This window comes from Papilio machaon, chromosome 22, assembly GCF_912999745.1.
Source record: "Papilio machaon chromosome 22, ilPapMach1.1, whole genome shotgun sequence".
In the NCBI taxonomy this organism is placed as follows: domain Eukaryota; kingdom Metazoa; phylum Arthropoda; class Insecta; order Lepidoptera; family Papilionidae; genus Papilio; species Papilio machaon.
This window is the reverse complement of record NC_060007.1, coordinates 2,183,262-2,192,496: the sequence shown is the minus strand read 5'-3', so window position 1 is coordinate 2,192,496 and position 9,235 is coordinate 2,183,262.

Below are 9,235 nucleotides of genomic sequence, written 5' to 3'. Positions count from 1 at the left end.
CTGAACGTATCTTGGTTGCTTGTCTCCTCTTTCATGAAATGAACTGAATGCTGTATCACAATTCAATAAAGAATTAAGAAATTAAATCATTCAAGCGAAACTAGACTTTATACTAAACATAAATAAAGATCAAAATCAGTCAAGCAACGTATTGTTTTTAAAGTACTTAGCTGTTTGTTTGGGAGGGTCACAGAGGCGGGAATGAGTGTACTGAAAAAAAAAATAAGCCAACCGCGTCTCAGTGAGTTAAGGCTTCAGGGGCGGGTTTTCAGTGAATATCTTTAATTAAAACAGGAACTTTTCGTAGTTTCAATGTGTAATGAATTGAAGTTTCCAGAAAAAAAGTGAAAAAGACACCTTCGCTATCCGAGGAGCGTGATTAGTCTTCATGAAAGGGATGTCAGTATGAAAAAGAAAGTTATTTGGATGTTCGATATATTTCAGGGTAAAGCTTTTGCAGTAGTTTTGTTATTCGTGTCTATTTTACTAAAATTCCACAAAATGTGTTTTTTATACTTTTCAATTCAACACAATGTAAGTACAAAAGTTGGTAATTCCATTAAAGTAACTATAATGTAATATAACGTAACCGTCAGTTTACACTGCGTAAAAACACATATGAAAAAACATCCGACTTTTTTATGTTGTACACGTATTTTACCAAATTAGTGTTTGTTTTTATCTTATTGCTGTCTTAAAATTCGTATCATTAATTAAAATAGGGCAGCGAGATGATCAAGTTTCTATTATTTAAGGTCCTTAAAAGTTCGTATAATTCTGTCGTCTTATAAAAATAATGAGATTTTAAGGTTGACATGAGAAGAGAGTGACGACTGAGGTGACTGACGGAAGTTCGAAAACCTTATGCGCTGATCAAAGGATAAGGAGGTGATGATGATGAGATGTTATGAAACCAATAATAAACCAGCAAAAGTCTAGCTTGTCATACTTACTAATATTGGACGTTATACAAACCTTATTGGTTTTATAATTTTCTAACAGATGGCGTTATAAATTCAATAAAATTGTAATTAAATGAACCCTATTATTTTTTATGATAAAATAGAATTATTATGTTAAATAACACATTTGGTAATAAATTAAAATTACTGTGCCAAAGTTCAAATCTGAAAGAGCAATAGTTATTTAGTAAAGTGTACCATAAAACTGTAAACATTGTGTTATAATTTTTGATCCTACAGTCTAATTATTTTAAATAGTTTTCTGGGACTTAGTTGCATTGCTAAGGTTAACACTGTATTATAAATAGAATAGAATAGAATAAACGTTTATTGCCACACAAAAGAAAGTTATGAACTAATTAAAAAAAAAGATTAAGACGTGGCAAAAGGTGGCCAGCTCAGCTGATACAGGGACGACATCGGCCCTCCCTGAGCTGGTTTTCAACAGGCGCCTTTGCACACACACCATTTGCACTTAGGTGGTAGGGTAAATAAACTTAGTAACAAAAAAAGAAAATTATAGTACAATGAAAACAAAAAAATAAATGAAAAAATAAATAAAATAGGTTTCTCTTCAATTGCTTTGATAAATAATTAGAAAAATACCAAAGTTAGACCTGTCTTGGTGTCAATCCTTGGAACTTATGTTGATCAAATTTGTGATATACTAAATAGAAATATAAAAATTTACATTCGACAGCCAACATCAAGATTTTAGCTGGATTATGATTGGCTAGTACTTATATTACAATAAGTTCATAAGAAACCGATTATTTTAATCTGTATTTAAATATTTATTTTTAATAACCACCATAAAGAAAATCATAAGACTAGCACAGAATATATAAGTAATTTTTAATTACTAAAATTTGACATAGATTTATTCTCACTAATGACATTAATTAATTTCTTACGTGTCTATATGTTTGTTGTATTATGTAAGTATTTAGTATACATTTAAATCCATAAGAAACAATGAAAATGTGTTGACTCATTGAGTCCAAAAAGTAACAAAGAAAATGTTATGTCGTTTTTTCTAAGATTCGTCCGCTTTATGTAAACAGCACACAATATATTACTCGTACTTTATAAATCATGAAATAATTCTGATTCCGATAGCAACAAATACTTTATCTAAAATCAATTGTACTTCAAATCAGATAGAACTGAATGAAAGCAGCGACCAAATGTTATCTCTTTCGATAGAAGGCGTGGCTTCAGTCGACGCATGCGCCAACTTGAAATCTTAAGAATAAGATGTGAGCATTTTCTTTTCTTAAACAAGTTAAATTAAATCTTTATACAACACTAACTGTCGCCCGCGACTCCGTTCGTGCAGGATAAAAAAATAAAACTTAATTAGTAACCTATGTCTTCTTCCACACTATCTTCTACATCCATGCCAAATTTCGTTGAGATACGTTGAGCCTTCCTCGAGATAAAATTAATTAAAATTAATTAAAGCATTATAATATTAGTGATAATACAGATTTAGTTACATACAAACAGAGTCATTGGAAAATAAATGCATTAGTTTGAGAATTTGTGTGAGTATGTTAAGTGTATCAGTTGACAGAGGCATATTTAGTACAAATAAAATCAAATATGATTTAAAAATAAAATCAAAGTTTTTTTAATGAAAGTTTATAGACTTTGTAGTATTTAAATACATCGTTTATCTTACATTATTTTTTAGTCTAAATATTGACTGAAAGTATTTTTAATAGCTATTTTAAATTACATCTAAATATGTTATGTCCATAGGAATCCTGATAATGAAAGGACAATTTCTTTCTCATACATCCTAAAAAAAGATATGCATTTTAACACACTAAAAATGTTTGCATTATTGTTTAAAAGAAATGCATTTATGTTAAGAACTGTAAGTATATGTTTTCTACATTCATGGAGTGTTCGTGCATGTCTTAGTATATTTCGTTACAACGTGACACGTCCGTTCATCGTGGAGTTCGGTCACGGAATGTTGCTCCGCTGCACTATTCAAGCGGCCCAAGCGAGGTGGCGTAGTCAATTTGTACCGCCGGGACACTTTGGCGCCCAACGTGGGGCTGGCAACTTTACTTGCGAAATGCATTGAATTTCGAAAACAACATTTGTGCATTGGTTATTGAAAATTTTACTGTGATTTCAAATATAAACACCTCGAAAAGTTCTTTATATAAAGTTTTAAATGTTACACAAAAGTTAAGGGTAATTTAAGGGTGTTCAATAAAGCATAGTCGAACTTATAAATATATTTTCTTGCCAAGCCATTTCACAGTTGCCCATACCCATACTGAAGATAGGATATTTCGAAAACAGAAGCTTATTCAGATCTGTACTACTAAGTTTTAATTGCGTGTGAAATCTGGACTGTTCCCAAATCTGGCCCTCATTCACAAATCCGGCTTTGTCGGAAGCTGTTAGTAGACGAAACGTGCTCTGTCTACAAAGATATCTCTCATTAAATACTAATGGATGTGACGTAAGCGGACTTGCAACAGATTTTTAAAATGACTTGGCATTTATACTAAAATAGAAATGAAACTATTTAACATTTGATTTTTACGCTTAACAAACATGTATTAACATGTTTTGTTCTTGCGTAGAAGTTTGATAATAAAACGATAAAAGTCGTTATGAGATATCAAATAAATTAACAAAACTAATTAGTGTGGTTTAAATACAGCTTTTAACTCTGTATCAACTGTTAGGAGAATTTTGCGCCACTCTTTTACATCAACACCGTCATATCTTTCTACTCTATCATGTTACAATATATGTTCAGCGTGACGCATCTTCGACTCTCAATTTGCGTCAAAAAATCGAATCAGGTAGCAAATGTTTATTTTATACCTTAAATATTATTAATACTGTGTCACATTTGGCTAGATTCACTTTACATTCGTGTATTAACGGTTTGAATCATTGAATTAAGTTCGATAACAATTGGTGGACCGTGCGGAAGGTGCGACATAAGTTTGTGACCGACAGCACTGACTGTATTGACTGTGCTCTGATATTAGAAATAGCAGATTGGAAGTAAATACTGCTATAGCAGCTGTTTATATCCACTGTCACTTATTTATTATGCGAATAAAAAAAACTTTATACTCAGTGATTGACGGACCGCGCCCGCGAAATAATACCAGTCCCACTCACCCTGATGAAGGGCCCCCGATGGGCTCGAAACTAGTCGGTGCCGACACCCTTTTTAAGGAAATTTCGCAAACAAATGAACGTGAAATTTAATACGGTTTAAATTATTATGGAGGAGAAGTTATGTACATAAAAGTAAGCTATTATTTATATTCAGTTACGAATACTTTTCTATGGCATATCCTTTTTTTATGTATAATCAGAATTCATAAAAGTTGTATATTAAATATTATATTATATTCGAGAACCGACAGACAAACTAATCGAAAACTTATCACAGATGGACTCGAAGTTTCCAAGCGTCCCTATTGGTTAGAAAACTTTATAGTGTGTCAAATTAAACTTTAGGAACAGATATATGCTTAGATAGAAGTTTATCGTAAATCTAAGCTTGTAATTATAAATAAAAAAAGATATCTGTAAAATTTATAGTATAGTGGGTTTCGACTGTTCGGATACTTGCATTGAAAAGTATTGGTGACTCTGTTTTATTTAAAGAGTATGTCACAGCAGTCGAAATCTACAGTATTAAACACTCAGTCATCATCAGAAAGCCTAAGTTGCGTTTGACAATCATACCAAAGTTTCAATTTGAATTGATAAGTTTAGTTTACAATTTCCTGACAATCGTTATGTACCTAGTCTGATTAGATAGAAGTGATTAATTTCACAATTATTTTTCGACATGTACAATTAACTAAGTATTTTGTAAAAGACTTTACTATAGTGAATAAATCCAACATAAAATAAAGTAAGAGAAGCGTTTGTGCAAAGAGCCCGTGGTTTACCGGTGATTAAGGTTCGGAATCTATTTGATGTTTTCATTCCTTTTAAGCTCACCGCAGGAATGAAAGTACGATAAACGAACCGATTTAATGCTTTCGAACAAGTTCAAACTGAAGACGATTTTTTCATGGATGGATGTTTGTATGAAGGTATCTCCGGAACGGCTCAACGGATCATGGTGAAATTTGACACAGATTTAGAACAAAGTCTGGAAGAATACATAGGCTACTTATTTAGTTTGTTTAATGCTGCTCGGACAGAGTCGCAGGCGACAGCTAGTATTGTAAATATTTAGCTTGTGTTCTGGGGAATCATGTAACGTTCTAGTGGTGAAAGAATTTTTGCAATCACTTAAGTAGTTTTGAGTTTATTTGCTACAAACGTACAATCACATATTAATGTACATAATTCCAAATTTATAATTAAAAATAGTAAATGTAAAATATTTAATTTCTTTAAAAGCTTTCTAAAGACTCGGTTAACTTTCTGTGCATTACGATAACGTCCCAATTAAAAATCCTTTGGATTTAGAAGCTACGAATAATTCTCACTAATCGAACGCAATTAATCGTTTTTTAATGCGCTTACGTTAATAAATCTCTATTGAATCAAGTGAGGTACCCCAAAGACTATCTTTGTTCATAATTTATCCCTTTTTGAATAAAATCCGGAATTCAGTGGAATTAGATTTACAAAGTGATGGGTAAGGTTGGTAATTTTATTAAATAGTTCACTTCTCAATCTTACTTCTTACTTCTTACTAATATTATAAATGCGAATGTTTACATAGATGGATTGATGTTTCTTTGAAGGTATCTTCGGAACGGCTCAACGGAACTTGTGAACATAGTCTGGAAGAATTTTTTAGTTCCACGCAGACAGAGTTGCGGGCCACAGCTAGTATTATATAAGTGGTAAGGAAGGAAGTGTAAGAAAATTATAAAAAAAAAAGAAATAAAAAACCCTGCCTTGGAAAGAATGGGACCTACATATAAAAAAGTTTTCAAGTATCTTCCGCACTACAAGTAAAAAGAAATCCATGAAGGCATTTAAATATCAAAGGAAACGTCGGTCTCGATAGCCTCGGAAGCTTCAAAGGCGGTTACAGGCTTTTATCTCGCCGAAGCTACAATTGAGGCCACATAATTTAATTGCTTTTTGACACAAGGTTCTATTTCGATGAAATAAAAAAAAAACTTTAGATAAAAATATTCGAGCATTACAAAAACAAAAAGACATTAAGGAAATGTGATGTAAACATTTTCAACCCCCACTTGTCTTTATACACCTCTTCTTTTTATAAAGTAAAATACTTTTCGTAAAGTGAAACATAATTTGAACTGCTTTCTGATTTAAGACCGTGATTTCTTATGATATAAAAACTTTTAAAACAAAATAGTGAATTCGATTCCTATTTAACGATTCTCGAAAGGTATTAAATTGTAAGTTTTATCAGAGCGCGCAGCCAACAGCGGCTGCTGAAAGATATTCGGAAAACATCAAACGGCTTCGACGCTTTAATCACGCTAAAACCGCCGCCCGACCGGCGACGCTGCAAATTAAAATTGTTCAAAGTAACATCTCAATGAAGACTAGTTTTGTACATTCAATCTTAAATTTTAACAAAGTATTCATATATTTTATTACATCTTTTAAAGTAAAATCAATTTTGTAATGTATAAACAATAACAAAAAATAATTGTAAAAGAACTGATGGCTGTAAAAAATTTCATGAGCTTGTCCCTGGAGCAGAATAATTTGATTTCAATACGTATTAAGATTTATAATACAACGCCATCTAGTTATTGGATATGATAACGTTTATTTACCTAGTTCGTAAACAAATAAAATGTTTAGTAACTCATAGAAAGTCCAAATTCCAGTTATTAAAGTGTCTTTTCTACCACAAGTTCATGCTATAATTACAAAACTACCTACACGATACTATTATAACTTTATTTAAAGTTAAAAATATATAAATAGGTTTCTGAAATCTGTTTCGCATTTCAACTTTATGGAACTTCTCGATACAAGTTTAAAAAGATGTCGACATCAAAGGTGCATGGAGGTGCGCCAGAACTTGCCAGCGAAAACTTTTATTTTATGACGCTAATAAAATATCGCAGTAACTGTCGCTAACAAGTTTCCATAGACCCGAACGTCGGACTACAGTTTCCGGTTCATAAGTTTTACTTACAAATATTTTTTTTATAGAAACAACTTTATATTTAAGTTTAATTTAATATAAAATTAAGTTTAGTTTAGTTTTATATATAAATTATTCAAGTAAGAAATAAATTTGTAGTATGTATTCTTTAAACGCATCTATTTGTTTTTTTTACTAAACAGTAAAAGACCCAGAAATACTAATACTATTTCGAATAAGTAAAATAGTTTCTTAAGTTCAGAGTAATAGTTTTGCTTTTTAAATATTAAATTATTATTAATTTAAGCGCATTAGCTTAACCACCTTTATGTTAACCAATAGACTGTCAACTGTTAACCCTTGTTTTTTTTTTAAATTTATTAAGTCATCGGTTAACCCTTGTTTATCGAAATATCGATTTATCTTCGTTTCTACGGCAGTCAGAGACGTTGTGATCTCTTAAGTATAGATCTACACTAAGTTCTATCTTTATTATTAATTTCTTTAATTTAACGTTTAACGATTTTAACATTCAGTCTTCTATACTTTGATAAGTTCCTTTGACAAATCGTACATTTAGATAAATGTAGTTTCAAACACTACATCGGTAGTGACGCATCTATGACGGTGTCGGATTGAAATATATGGAGAGAACTTATGCACTCGAAGTTGTGCAGTGCAATATGTTACATCATGTCCCTTTGAGATTTGTGGATCGATAGATCGCTTCGGCAATACAGAATTATATTTGCAAAGAACATAAATATTTGAAAGACATTAAAGTAAATATGACTTTAATTAGAATATGATAGAAATAATTGCTTTATTTTAGTTATTTAATAGATTGTTATAATCAACAAAAATTATCACGACTTAATGTTATATTTCCTCTTAGTGGGACAGAGGTAATCCAAAGTACGCCGCTAGCTCACTCTATCCTGGGCTCTACGTCTGATCTTGGGCTTTGTCAGCTTGACTGTCTTCATGTCGGCCGCTACTGATCTCTGCCTTGGCAAAAACTAAAGTAATTAAATAACAAAAATCACTTTCCTCAAAATGATGTTTAAGGTTTGGAGGCGATGTTAGGAAGGTTCGTCAATTTTATTTAATTCTTTTAAATTTGCAAGTATGTTATGATGTTAAAGTTAGTTAACTTTATGCAACACAATGTTCCATGATCGAGTGGTTTCTATCTTTATCTTATTTGAATAAATTCTTGCAAGTTCAAAGATGATGTATCGATCCATTGCTTTGCTTGGCTTTTAATTTTCTTTCTCGATCCATCATAGCCATGATATGGATGAGTAATTTCATATTGAAGATATCTCATATCTACTAATAAAAATATACGGTGTATTTTGGATAAAATACAGTTTGAATGGAATATTGAAACGTATAGGGCCTTACTATAAAAAAAAGTATTGTAACCAAACAAAACAATAAGCCGAATAAACTAGTCAGTGTCGACACCGGACAAATACCTGAGTGTTTAGCTGTTTATATACCAGTTTATTAAACCATAAAAAAATTATTAAAAAACGTTAAACGGTATATTAGAAAACTTATTTTCTGCTTGGTCTAACTGCGGGATACTCGAATTGACACATAGCGTTGTGCCGTACATTCTCTTTAAAAAATAGAGTCAGCGGTAATATTATACAAAGAGTCTAACATGAGGGTTAAAAAAATTAACTACCTTAAATACTTTGTTAGATGTATATGATAATTCTAAAAAGATGTTGTACCCGAGTATTAACGCGTAATTGTGATTTTAAATTACACCAGAGTACCCAAAAAAGGCTGCTTCATTCAAACGTAGATTGCAATTTTACGCGGCTTGCGCGCGAATATTAAAAATTAAAGTTAATAAGGCAAAAGGTTGTACTTTGTTTCAGCGGCCGTAATAACAAAAAGTGTTTCGTCGTTTATCTAATTTACATTCTTGAAGAAGCTTAAATTTCTATTACCTTCTATATACCTTCCAAAAGATACACTTACTTTCATTTCGGATTCGACTTAAAATTTTCTTAGTTATTTTTATTGTAAACTGTGTTTCGATTAATTATGTTTTGTTTTGATAAATTTTTACCTTACAAAAAAGTGTTAGCAAAGATACTTTTTCTTAATTAAACTACATATTTTAATTCTCAGACAAAAATAATTTTATACGTACTTCTAAATG